This window comes from Mus musculus, chromosome 1, assembly GCF_000001635.26.
Source record: "Mus musculus strain C57BL/6J chromosome 1, GRCm38.p6 C57BL/6J".
Taxonomy (NCBI): Eukaryota; Metazoa; Chordata; class Mammalia; order Rodentia; family Muridae; genus Mus; species Mus musculus.
In genome coordinates this window covers 127,204,622-127,218,159 of record NC_000067.6, presented here as the reverse complement: position 1 = coordinate 127,218,159, position 13,538 = coordinate 127,204,622, and the positions used below count along the sequence as shown (strand labels likewise).

At 48.7% G+C, this 13,538-nt stretch overlaps 1 protein-coding gene across 5 annotated transcripts in view; it reads right to left on the bottom strand.

Annotated features, from left to right (window-relative positions):
- The window catches only part of Mgat5 (mannoside acetylglucosaminyltransferase 5), a 283,416-nt gene extending 270,175 nt beyond the window's left edge, over positions 1-13,241 (bottom strand). For 3 of the 5 annotated variants that reach the window (XM_030255028.1, XM_006529055.4, XM_006529057.4), the window contains exon 1: positions 12,733-13,185. The gene's annotated coding sequence lies outside the window, so the exon portion shown is untranslated. Of the gene's footprint in view, positions 1-12,732 lie in introns of all 5 variants that reach the window. The other 2 variants (XM_006529056.4, NM_145128.3) reach the window with 2 other exon arrangements.
- Between the last annotated feature and the right edge of the window lie 297 nt (positions 13,242-13,538).

Below are 13,538 nucleotides of genomic sequence, written 5' to 3'. Positions count from 1 at the left end.
GTGTGTGTGTGTGTGTGTGTGTGTGCGCACACACACACACACACACGTTCAGATTGATGTGGAACTCCCAATTCTAAAAATGCACAAGTAGAAAATAAACCTCAAAATAAGCCACACACTTAAGCATGTGCCTACAGACTGCCTAAAGAAGCAATCAGGGGCACACAGATCCCACCCAGCCAGGCACACACACACACACCAGAGCCACCAAATGAACACAGGAGAAGCTGACTGAGGCATCAAGTGACAGATCAGAAAGGGGCCCACCCATGTGGGGATAGCCAGCCAGCTGCTGAGACCTGGCCTGCAGGCGTGAGGTGCACTTACCAGCCACACTGGCTTGCCTTGTGACTCCAGCATGCAGCTCTGCGCCCAGAAACAGAGCTTCTACTATATGTATGAGGGCTCCCTGCCCCTTCCAGACTATTTGAACTGAAAAATTTGGTAACGCCAAGTACGATAGCAACTTTATCATCTGGAAGGAAGAAGCAGAGGTATTGCCACAATTTCCAGGCCAACCTGGTTTACATAGTAAATTCCAGGACAGCTACGGCTACAGAGTGAGACCTCAGAGAGCTAAGCAAGGGTTCGAGACACAGCGCAATCTACAGAGTGCTTGCCTAGCATGCACAGCCCTGGGTTTGATCCCCAGACTGCATACATCAAGTGTGGTGGTACAAGCCTGCGATTCCAGCACGTTAGAGGTAGAAAGAAAGGAGGAGGCTCGGACATTCAACGTCAAAGCTTGGCTACACAAGTTAGAGACCAGAATGGGCAACAGGGGACACTGTCTCAAAGAGAGAGAGAGAGAGAGAGAGAGAGAGAGAGAGAGAGAGAGAGAGAGAGAGAGAGAGAGAGAAGGCTAGTGTCCTAGTTACCATTGGTTGTCAACTTGACCCAGCCCAAGACACCTGACAACTGACAAAGGAGTCTCAATTGAGAGATTAGCCTAATCAGATTGGCCTGTAGCCAAGTGTGATTCCTGAACGCTATGGAGGGCCCAGGCCACTGTGCCAGTGGCCTCCCTAGGCAGGTAGACCTAGGCTGAACAAGGGAGGGAGAGAGCCAGGGGACATGCAAGGTTTCTTCAAGGTTCTTGCTTCCAGGCTCCGCCCCTGATTCCCCTCCATGGTGGATTGTGATCTGAGAGTGGAAAGCAAAGAAACCCTTTCCTCCCAGAGTTGCTCTTGGTCAGACTGTTTCATCCCAACACCAGAAAAGCAAACTAGAACATCCAGGGGAAATGTCTGCCCTGGCAGAAGTTCTTACACATCAGAATTGCAAAACTGGAGATGATGATGAGAGTTAGCCAAGAGAAATACATTTATATAAGCAAAATAACACACAGTGACCGCTACCCACTGGACAGTGTCACCTTCAAACCTGCAAAGGAGCAGGGACTCAAATCAAACACAGGGAAAGAAGGACCATGTGGAGATTCTGGAACTTCAATAAAAGAAGGCAATGCAGGTGGAAGGAGAGCACTGTCGGCAGAGGTCTTCTACAAGCCTGGCACACCTCCTGATGTATGTTACTGGCAGGGAACAGAGGAAAACCCACCTTCCTCTCCATACCCCTCAAATGCTGCCCCTCCTAGCTCCAGGCAAGGGAACTAGGGGCATCTCTTAAGGGTAAGAGTGCTTGCCAAGGGGGTATAGGGACTTCAGTTTAAATTGTCAACACGTATGCAAAAAACTGCATGGCTGAGCATGCCTGTAACCCAGCCCTGAGGAACAGAGACAGGAAGCCCAAGGGCGGAGAAGTCACCAAACACCTTGTCTAGCTGGCTAAAGGGATGGGATTCGAGTGAAGGATCCTTTGTCAAAGCAATGCAGTAGAAAGCAAGACACCTGAAGACACCTGAAGTCCTGTAATGGCTTCTACAGGCACCACACACACACACACACACACACACACACCATACATGCACACACTACATAGACCACACACACACACATCACAATATCACATACACACAGATCATACACACACCACACACACATACACACACAGAACCACACCACACACACACACTTATAGATGACAGAATGGGAGGAGCATGGCAAAGAAAAGCACTATACAAGGCCCTGAAGAAAAACAGGAAAAATGGAAAGAGTTTGATGAACAGGAAGACCCACATCTTCCCTCAACAAGACACGGGAGAAAGAAAATAATCATTTAGAAAACTCTTCGCCTCAGCATGAACACTAGTAAATAAAAAAAAAATAATAAACAGAGCTGAAAATAACATTTTTTTTTTTAAGAAAAAGAAGCTCCGAGGAGAGTCACATGAGACCATAGCATCCATTAAACACAGCAGAAACCTTTCTTGGAGAAGCAGGAAGAAAACAGAATGTAGCTTGGCTCCTGGAGAGGCTTGCACCTACCCACACCCCAAGGCTGCTCTGCCACAACACACAGACTTCTGTGAGCCTGTTCAGCTTCTCTTCTCTGTATCTTAATATCCCATGCAAAGAACACTCCAAACAGCTCCACTAGAGGAAAGTAGATTTCTAGAAACAGGGAGTGTGTGTGTGTCGGGGGGAGGGTGGTACATGTATATATGTGGGGGGAGGGGTGTATGTGTGTTGTGTGTATGTGGTGTGTGTGTATATATATATATGGGGTGTGTATGTATGTGGGGTGTGTGAGGTGTATGTAGTGTGTGGGGGGTGAGGTGTGTGTGTATGTAGTGTGTGGTGTATGTTTGTGTATATGTGTATGTGGTTTGTGTGTGTACATGGTATGTGTATTGTGTGGTGTGTGTGTATGTGGTGTGTGTGTTTAGCATGTGTGTATTTTTACATCTATAAATGTGCATGGGGATTTACAATCTCTGGTATTGTTCCTCAGGCACCATCCATTCTAGTCTTTTAAGACAGGGCCTCTCACTGACTTGGAATTTTCCAAGAAGGGCTAGACTGGTTGACCAGTGAGCCCCAGGTATCCTGTCTCTATCTCCCCAGAAATTATAAACACACACCACTAACATTGACTTTTCTTTATGTTTGTTTGTTTCAGTGACTCAGGGGATCAAAGTCAGTTTTTTGTGCTTGTAGGGTAAGCGCTAACTGAACCATCACCCAGCCTCTAGCATATAATTTCTAAACATCCGGACAGGTGGTGATGATAACATCTTAGCTCTTAGGTAAGCACCGAGCTGTCTACTAAAGGGGCCTGTACACAAGGGGGAAAAAAAACAACTTGATTGTTCCTCAATCAGTTTTATTGGGTGAGAGAATTTTATTGGGTTTCCTTTTTATCAACACTTTCTTTGCAGATAGAAACCGACAACCTCAGGCCTGGACAACCTTTGGAACTCATTTACTCCATCCCAACTTAATAGCCAAGGTCCAAGCTGGGCTTGGTGGAGCACACCTACAATCCCAGTAATTAAGAGGTTGCGATCAGAGAGTCTCAAGGTTGCGACCAGGGTGAACTACATAGGAGGCTCTACTTCTAAACAAACAGAAGCAACACAAGTCCAGCCTGGTGCACGGTGTACACTGGAAGGCTCAGCCACTCTCTGAGCTGAGGCAGGCAGATCACCGGAGCCCAAGAGTTCAAGGCCAGCCTGGCCATTAAAGTAAGACCCCCTTCATCTCAAACCAACAAAGGCTGAAGCTCAAAGAGGTTGTGTGGAGCTGACTTGTGTACTTCACTGGCATCTTAGTATCTGAGAATATGCATGTGTGCATGTGTCCGTGGGTATTAGTACGTACGTACGTATGTATATATTATGCATGTATGTATATGAGTGTAGAGGTCATAGGTTAATTGGGTATCTTCCTCAATCTCTGTTCCCCTTATTGTTTGAGACGAGATCTCTCCCGGAGCCTGGTGCCCACTCAGTTAGCCAGGCTCTCCATCAAGCTCCAAGGAGCCTCTTAGGTTCACTTGCCCAGACCTAGGATTACAAGTATGACGCATGCATACAACACAGCATGGTAATGTTCATCTCTTTACACGGGGGCTAGGAATTCAAAATCAGGCCCTCGAACTTACGTAGCAAGCACTTTACTGACTGAGCCATCTCCCTACCCACCTTTGTTATTACAGCTGGATTTTTAAAAATTATATTACATCATTTATTTGTGTGTCTAAGTATGTGCGCACCATGAACACGTGGAGGTCAAAGAACATCTCGGGGGAGTGGGTTCCCATGGGGTTCCAGGAATGGAACTCAGGTAGCCAGGCTTGCCAGCCTTCACTGTGTACCCTCCTAACAGCTTGGGACTACTGGTGAAGAGAAACATTTGGAATAAGGAGCAGGTGAGCCCTGAGGTGCCTGTAGGGAACAGAAGGAAAAGAAATACACTCCTGTGGTGCCTTGTGGGGAAACTCCCTGCTGAGATCTCTAGGGTCAGGGGTCAGAAGAAAGGCATGCAGGGCCTCAACCAACTGGGAATGGCTTTATAATCATCCTTTGCTGAACTATTAAACCGTAACCCAACACATCTGCCTTGTCACCCGTGCACCTTAAAAAGAACGGAAACCAACTGAGAGGGAACAGGAGCCCAGAGGCATCCAGAGTCAACTGGAGCCCACAGCCAGACTGTTTGGTTTTGGTTTTGGTTTGGTTTTGGGTTTGGGTTTGTTGTTGTTGTTGGTGGTGGTGGTGGTGGTGGTGGTTTGTGTGTATGTGTGTGTGTATGTGACTGTTAATCTGTTTGTTTTTGAAGAAGGTTTCAAGTAACCCAGGTTGACCTCTGGATATGTAGCTGAGGATAACTTTGAACTTTTGATCCTCCTGCATCTCTACCTTTGGATTATAAGGTTACAGTCATGTGCTACCATGCCTGGTTTACCCAGTACTGGGGATATAGCCCCAGGCCTCTGTGCATGCTCCACCAATAGAGATACACCCACAGCCTCCAGAGAATACTCTTAAGATGTCAACTAAGGAAACACTTAACTTGAGGGAATGCGGGGAGGACAACAAAACAGATGGCTTACATTCTCCCCATGGGAATGGGAGGACGTTAAGCTACACCCACCTGCTCCCCACACATGGAGTTTTATGCCCATAGAGGGTTCTGAGAAGGCCCAGAAGCCAAGAGGCCAGTATGTTCTCCCCCCTCAAATCTCTCTGTAATAATGACTCAGGCACACATGTATTACCAGTCTGTTGTCAGCTGTTCCCTCAGGAGTCACACTCAGCACTCAGGCTCAGGTTAGGCCTTGCCCTTGCCACCCACTGGTGAGACCTCAATAAATCCTTCAGCCTAATGACACCAGCTACAAAGAAAAGAGACCTACAGGGGTCTTCCCTGCAACCCTTCCAAAGCTCTCTTAAGTCTCCTCAGAGCATGCATTAAGAAGGACCAACACAGCCTCATTAGCCTGAATAACCACCAGCTCACATGGGCTCTGGATCTGTTCTCCTGACTAGAGTGTCTGGTCTTACAATATTATAATTTCCCTGTGTCTATTATACACCGGGAAGAACATTAGAGTCTGTCTCAGGGTTACAAGAGGAATTAAATGACTCCAACCAAAAGAAGTACATAGTGGCAACTGTGGAACGTAGATTTTTCATCAATGGGACTCTGAGCTTTATTATTACTTTTGTTTTGTTTTGTTTTGTTTTGTTTTTCTGGAATGTGGCCTCACATTGCTCAGGCTGTCCCTAACCACACTACGTAGATGAGGTTCTCACTCCTCCACCTTCTGAGGTGAGCATTGAGACCACAGGTGTGCACCACCATGCCCAGTTATTATGCAGTGCTAGGAAATGAACCCAAGGCTTCCTTCCTGCACGGCGGTAAGCACTCTGCCCGCTGAGCCCAGCCCAGCTGATGATCCCATGATCCCCATTACCCTTCGCATTCATCCCTCACTATCCACGAACACACACAATCTCTGTGACAATCACCCAAACCATTCTTCTCCTTCCACTGCGTGGAGCCCAGGGATTGAACTCAGGTTATCAGGTCTAGCAACAGGTACCTTTACTGACTGAACCAAATGGGCAGACCATACAAAAGGTATTTTAGACCAGCATAGCACGGCAGGGCCTGCATGCACTATGTGTGCACAACTACAACTAAGGAGCTCAGGTGCCTCTCTCTCTCTCTCTCTCTCTCTCTCTCTCTCTCACACACACACACACACACACACACACACACACACGAGTGGGGATGGGGTGTTGGGAGAGGGGGTAATAACGCTTTTCTTTTTCTGCAGTGCTGAAAATTAGACTCTGGGCCATATGCATGCCAGGCAGATGCTTTGCCAGCAGGCATGTCCAATCTTCTGACATCAAAACATGGTGTTGTCATCTACAAAGTCAGGCAACTGAATTTAAAAAACAAAAAAACAAAAAAACAAAAAAAACCAAACAAACAAAAAAAAGATGTTTCAAGTAAGTCAACGGTTTGTATTGGGCCATATTCTTAGCCATTATAAGGCCACATGCTTGATACCAGTGAGAAATGACTGGGGGTGACAGGGTGGGGGCCCACAAGAGAACTTTTGCTCATATGCAAAAATGCCTTAGAACATTGAGGCAGAAGCTTGCAGTATAGCCCTATCTGGTATCAAACTAGCTAACTAGCTGTGTAGACCAGGGTGGCCTTGAACTTGCAATAATCTCCCTACCTGTAACTGCTAAATGTTGGGATTACAAACATGGACCCCCACCCACAGCTCAGGTAAAGCAACTCTTACTGGTAATCAGGTATGTGGGAGCATATCTCTTTCCTAAGCTCATGGGCAGCAGAACAAAAAGACTCTTTAGCAGTCCTGTAAGTAGCCACTCCAGTGTCGTCCAGGAGGCATTAATATAGTCCTGGCATTGAAAGCGACAGACAGTACCGGTTCACAAGGGCAACTATACCCATCAAACCCAGGGATTAAGAGGCAGGGAGGGATGGCTCAATTCCTAAGTGTCTGCCACAAAAAAAAAAAAAAAAAAAAAGACCTGAGTTTGAATTGTTGGCAAGTACACAAAAAGCCAGTCCCAGAAACCCACATCTATAATCCCAGGGCTAGGGAGGCAGAGGCAGAAGGAACCCTGGGGCCCGCTGGCCAGCCAGTGTAGATGATCAGTAAGATACCCTGTCTCAAAAACAAAACAAAACAAAACAAAACAAAACAAAGCTGCAGAGCAATTGAAGAAGACATCTGACATGGACTGCTGACCTCCACATATGCACAGGGTCCAGGACAAACGTAAATGTGCACCCACGGACACAAGATGAAATGGCTTATTGCCCTGATTGCCTTTGCCTGCCTAGATTTTGGGGACTACAGAGTTCCAGAAGGAAGGCCCTGTTTTCACTCTAGGGGTTTGTAACTTAGACAAAGGTGCTGTGAGGTTCTTAAGAAATTAAACAATTCCTATGAACCCTCCCCAGCGCATACAGCCTTCTTAGGACCAAGTCAGGGACTAAAAAATTAAACTGGAATTGACTTTAAAAAGAAAAAGAAAGAAAGAAAGAAAGAAAGAAAGAAAGAAAGAAAGCAAGCAAGCAGCTTAAATGTCCAAACACACAGCAGAACTCCTTACTCTCCTGGCTGAGGACATGGTCACAATGCCAAGGCTCCTGGGACCTTGTCTTGGCAGCTTCCCAAGAACTATTGTCCGCATCTGCACCGTAAGCGGTCATGACTACCTGTGAGAAGGTCATGCAGAGGAGGAGCATCTTCATCCCCAGCATCAGGTCTGGCCATGGCTCACAGAGGATGCTAGATAAATGCTAATCCTATTGGGGATGACTCAATAGACTGTCTACTGCACAGGCATAAGAACTGAGTTCAGATCCCCAGCAGAGGCCACAGGTGCACACCAACAGGGATGTGACTTACAGGTAAACCAGCGTGGCTCAGTCCGTGAACTCCAGTAAAAGATCGTCTCAGAAATAAGGTATGGAATAACTGAGAAAGACACCTGACTGACATCAACCCCGGGGCCTCTACCGGGACACACAGGAACACACGAACATACATATGCATACACCCCCACACACACACATATACATCACACACACACAAAAATACGCAAACACACATATAGCACACACATATACATACCACACACACCACATACATACATAGACATAGACACATACTACACACAATCACACAGACATATACATCACACACACAAAAACACACAAACACACATGCACCATACCACACACACCACACACATACACAGACAGAGAGAGAGGTAGGGAGGGGGGCAGGAAGAGGGGGGAGAGAGAGAGAGAGAAAGGTAGGTTATCAACATGAACACAATGATATTAAACAGTATAGAGATATGACCTAGATTAGGCATTTTATAACCCTAGTGTAGTGTAAACCCATGCCTATATTTCTAACACTTGGGATACGGAGGCATAAAAATCAGGAACTCAGCTCTCATCTAGACCACACAGTGAGCTTCAGGCCAGCCTGGGCTACATAAGACCAAAAAAAAAAAAAAAAAAAAAACCAAAAACCAAAAAACCCCAAAACTATACAAAACTTCAAAGGATGGGCCAATCCTTACTCTATTCAAAAATAGAAATGTAAGAGTTTAGCCCTCTCTTCTGGCTATTCCGAGTGACTCTACTTCAAAGCAGTCATTAACTCTAAAAGCAGTAGTCTGGTAAAACCTGCACTGACAGGTTCCAAACATTTGTCTCCCACTCAAACCTCTGAACTGTCACCCAGATGGCTAATTCCACTCTCCCTATAAAAACGATTTCTTCCCTCTTCTAATGCCTGGATTCTGACATTTATACACTCCCATCAAGGCTGTTCATTACATTATTCCTCCAGCACCAGAAATTCCTTTCCTAAACCTTATGGTCATTAAAGCAACCCCTGAGACAAGGCTAACAGCACAGGTTTGCCTGTCCCTCTGATGACCAGCCACATCCCCCACCCAGGACAAGTTGTAAGAAATAACTCCAGGCCCAGTGCTCTTTAAATCTCTCGGGAGCAAGGCTGCCTGTGAGGATGCAGAATGGTGACAAAGAGTACCAAATTTTCCTGATGACTGACCTTAGTGACTTTATGGACATTTCTGAAATACCAACTACCCCCTTCCCCTGATGGGACTCTGAGGTGACACAGGACCCCCCCCCCCCCAATCATGATGTATTTCCCATGCAAGCATGGTGACCTGCATTTGGCCTCCAGGACACAGGTTAAAAGAGACAATGATACTGCAGTGTACACTTGTAATCCCAGCACTAGGGAGAAAGAGTAGGATAGATCCCAAGGCTCGATGGCTAGGCCAGCCTAACCTAATTACTGGGTTCCAGGCTAGTAAGAGAGTCATAAAATCAGGAAGTGGATGGTGCCTGAAGAACAACACCCAAGGTTGTCTTCTGACCTCTACACAGACACCTCTGTCAGTCTGTCTGTCAGTCTGTCCATCCATCTGTCTCTGTGTCTATGTATGACTCTCTGTCTGTGTCTATGTCTGTCAGTCTGTCTATCTGTCTGTCTGTCTGTCTCTCTCTCTCTCTCTCACACACAAACGAAATGGAGAGGGGGATGGAAGAAGGGGAAGGGGGAAGGAGAGGGAGAAAGGGGGAGAAAATGGCAAAATTACATAAGGAAATAGTGAACAGCTACTCTTCTGGGACAAGCTCCTCAACTGTGATCACAGACGACTATGACATTTCCATGCTTAGGAGGCCCGCAGAGCACATGGCTGATGGGTTCTTTTGAAACCAGGGAAGCCAAATGGGAAGAAAGGAAGTCTGACTTGCTCTCATCTCTTGGGGTCCCTTCCAGCTCCTCTCTGGGAACACTGCGGATGCGCATCCATATGCACATGTTCTGTATAAAAATGCATTCGGATGTGTGACTATATAATGAGCACAGTGTTCACACTTCTACACACAAAGCACTGGAAATGTGTACGCGGCTCAGGAGAAGATCCAAAGGCCCAGCGAGCTCTGCTGTGACAGCCACTGGAGCTCACAGAGACAACCACACTCAGAGAAAGGACGGATGCTCCTGCCATCTCAGGTTACCTTAAATCCAGCTGGTGGGGGAACTGGGGAGAGGCCTCATTGAGGAAAACATTTGCAAGCATTAAGACCTGAGCTTGACCACTGGAACATACATTCCTAAGAAGCCAGGCAGGTACAGGTAGATAGCTCAATGGTTAAATCACCTGCTAGACAAGCTTAAAGACCCAAGTTTCAATCTCCATCACCCATATAAAGCTGGACACCAGTGTCTATAATCCTAGCACTCCTGTGGAAAGATGAGGGACAGAGACAGGAGCTTCAGAACTCAGCTAGGTCTTGGCTAACATGAGCCTCAGAAACAAGAGCTTGTCTTGTCTCAGACAAGATTGAAGGCAAGGACTGATGCTTGAGGCTGTCCTACTTATATGTACACACACACACACACACACACACACACACGGACACACGGACACACACACTGACACATACACACGAACACACACACACACACATTTTACATTTTTTTAAAAAGCAAGGCACAATAACATAGAGTTATAATCTCAGTGCTATGGAGGTGGAGACAGACGGACCCCTGAAGCTCACAGACCAGTCAGACCAGCCTACCCACCTAGTACCAGACCAGTGAGAGACCCTGTTTCAAAAACTCATGATACACAGAATCTGAGGAATGACAGCTGAGGTTGTTCTCTGACCTCCATATGCAAGGACGGACGGACACACACACACACACACACAGAGTCATTCTGATAGTTACAAAGCTCTAAGCCCATGTAGACTCCTATCCTACTAACTCTAGTCTCAAATGTCCCATACTAGGACGGCAGGCCGACACAGGAAAGACATGACTCAAGCCTTTTGCCCAGACATTCAACTGGGCCACAGGCAGTTGCTGGGGACAGACACTTCCTCCTTTTCTCTGTCCCTAAAAAGGGTACTCAGGTCACTATAGCCCCATTCACCCCTTCTCGCTATTTCCAGAGCTCTACATCAAGTAAGTTTATCATATGGACATTAAATTGTAAACAGAAGAAAAACTAAAATGTCCTCTAAAGGGGAGAGCTTTGTTCTGATCCTAACAGAATCAGACTTAAGCCTTCCCATCTCAGCACTGAGCGACAGCCACAAAATGATTTAGAGGAACTAAGGGAGGGTGGGAAAATTCGTAGAAGACAGGTATGAGATGGTTTGACTTTCTTGACTGAGATAGAGCTCTGTTTCAGGGACAAAGGGTCTCCCACAAGTCCAGGGTGGTGGATCCCACCGGTCTTGACAACAAACTAGAGATAGGTCAGTTAACGAACTTGCTTTCCACTTAGAACTCGGTAGATTCGAATTTGATCTAACCTTATATCCAAGTGTAGTTACAGATGTGACTTTGCCATTACACGGGAAAACCCACACAAACCTCAGTTTGCTGCTTCCCAACTTCACAGCCCCAGAGGCACCCAGGACCAGATTCAAACACCAAGCCGAGGCCTGGAAACTACTGCCAGGAATTACTGAGCTCTAGATCCAGACCAGGCAACCTCAGCAAATCAGAAGGCATCCTCTGGGTCTTACACTTACACACTTACACACACACACACGCGCGCACAGGCACACACACACACAGCTCAAGAGTGCTCCAAAAGCCACTGAACAAAAAAATACAAGCGCCACCCCTTCCCTCTTTCCCTGCGGTGGCTTTGTGTGTGACATCGACTGGGAGCGCGCGAATGTTGTCGGGCTCACACACCCCCTTCCACCCAACCTGCTCCCATCACAGAGTAAATGGGCGCGACTGAGCGCCCTGCGTTCCCTGAGAGTGGGTCCACCTGGCAGACCGACGCGTCACCAGGCCTCTGGTCTTCCACCCTCAGGGAGCAAGGGTATGACATCCACGCCCCCGTCTCCAGAGGCCAGAGTGGCTCTGGAAAGCAGAACCCTGGTGCCCGTCACAGGCCAGGCAGAGGCCGAGGGACGAGAAAGGGTGAACAAGAGGGTACAGAGATTCCCCACTCGCACACCCCCTACCCCCAATTTAGCGAGCTGCGGCCCCAAAGGGGACCAAAGAGGCTGGCCTGGCGACTCGGCAGGAAGTTCCCAGGACCGCACTGAGCATGCTCTGGGGGAGTGTGTACGCGGGTGTCGCCCTTACATCCCGCAGCCTCTGCCATCTCCCAGTCGTGGGTGCACGCCGGCAGGATCGCGGCCGGGGCGGGCTGTCCCTAAGGCTCTCTAGGTTACGAAGGGTCTTCTTGACCTTTCAGCCTGGAGCTTTGGATCTTTATATCCCTTCTCCCCAGGGACCTGGGGTCCCACTCTTCATTCTTCCTTCCAACTGGCTCAAGGCACATCTCACGCTGAGCTCTCGGATCCCCAGGACCCTAGCCCGGCCCACGCTGGCATCCTGGTTTCTGGTTTCATCGCGGTCCCAGCGTCCAAAATGCCAATCTCAGCTTCTCGCCTCCAGCCCACGCCACCCGAGCCCCTTCTGGACAGTTCCTTGGAAGCCTAAAAGCCTCAGAGGCTAGAGAAGATCTTCGGGGTCCCATGAGAGGGGATGCCTCTGAGCAGGTGGTGGACCCTCCAAGCGGGTCCCTCGGTTGTACTCTGGGGTTCCCACCCCCGTCCCAAATCAAACACGGCCAGAACATCCACCCACGCAGCCCCCGGTGTCAGCGTTGGGCCGGATAAGGGCTGCCTCATCTCCCCTAACATCCCCCACGCGTCCCCCCGCGATCCACAGTCCGTGCATCTCCCCGAAGGGGGATGGCGAGCTTCTGAATCGATCGCTCGACCCTGCAGCAGCTCTTACCTGCTAGTAGGGGAGCAGCAGAAGCACCATCAGTAGCAGTCGGGTTCACTCTCCAGCAGCCTTGCTCCAGGAACAGAGGTCCCAGGCACAGCCAGGAGCGGGGTCAGAGCGCCCCCTGAGACTGAGATGCGGCTACCTGGGCTAGATCGAGCCTGGGGCCGCCGCCGCCACCGCGGGAGCCGCAGGGCTGCCGGGCGAGCGGGCCTCGGCAGGGACGGTCTGAAAACTACCAGCCCTGTCGGGGCCGTGCGCAGCGCGTCCACCTTCCGCCCCTAGACGCAAGCAGGGACGTTCCTCCTGAGTCCAAACGATCAGGACAGAATGGTTAGGAGATCTTTTCGAGGTTTCTGCTACCCTTCCCGGATCGACCTACCCAACTTCTCTCAGCTTCTAGGCTCGCGCCGCTCTCCAAGGCAAAGGGATTCCGGGCCACGGACGTTCCGCAAATTCCCCGCCCACCCCGGCAGAGCGCTCAGCCAATTCGGAACGCCTCGGCTTCTCGGGGATCGTCTGCAAACTCTAGACCCTGTACAGGAGGACTTGAAGCCGCTCCATTCCGCAGCCCAAGGAGAAACAGGCAGAGAGCTAGACCGAGGGAGCTGAGTAAATAATACTCTAGCAAGGTCAGGGGCAGGGTACAATTACTGTTACATACAGTGCATTCTCCAGAGTGATGGTCTCTGGGCCTCCTCAGGACAGGGACCTTTCAGGAGTGAAACCAGTGGGGAGGAGATGGCGGGCTCAACTGTTTAGGGGGTCTTGCCAACTTTTAACAAACGCCCTGAGCTCCATTTTTATACTTTATA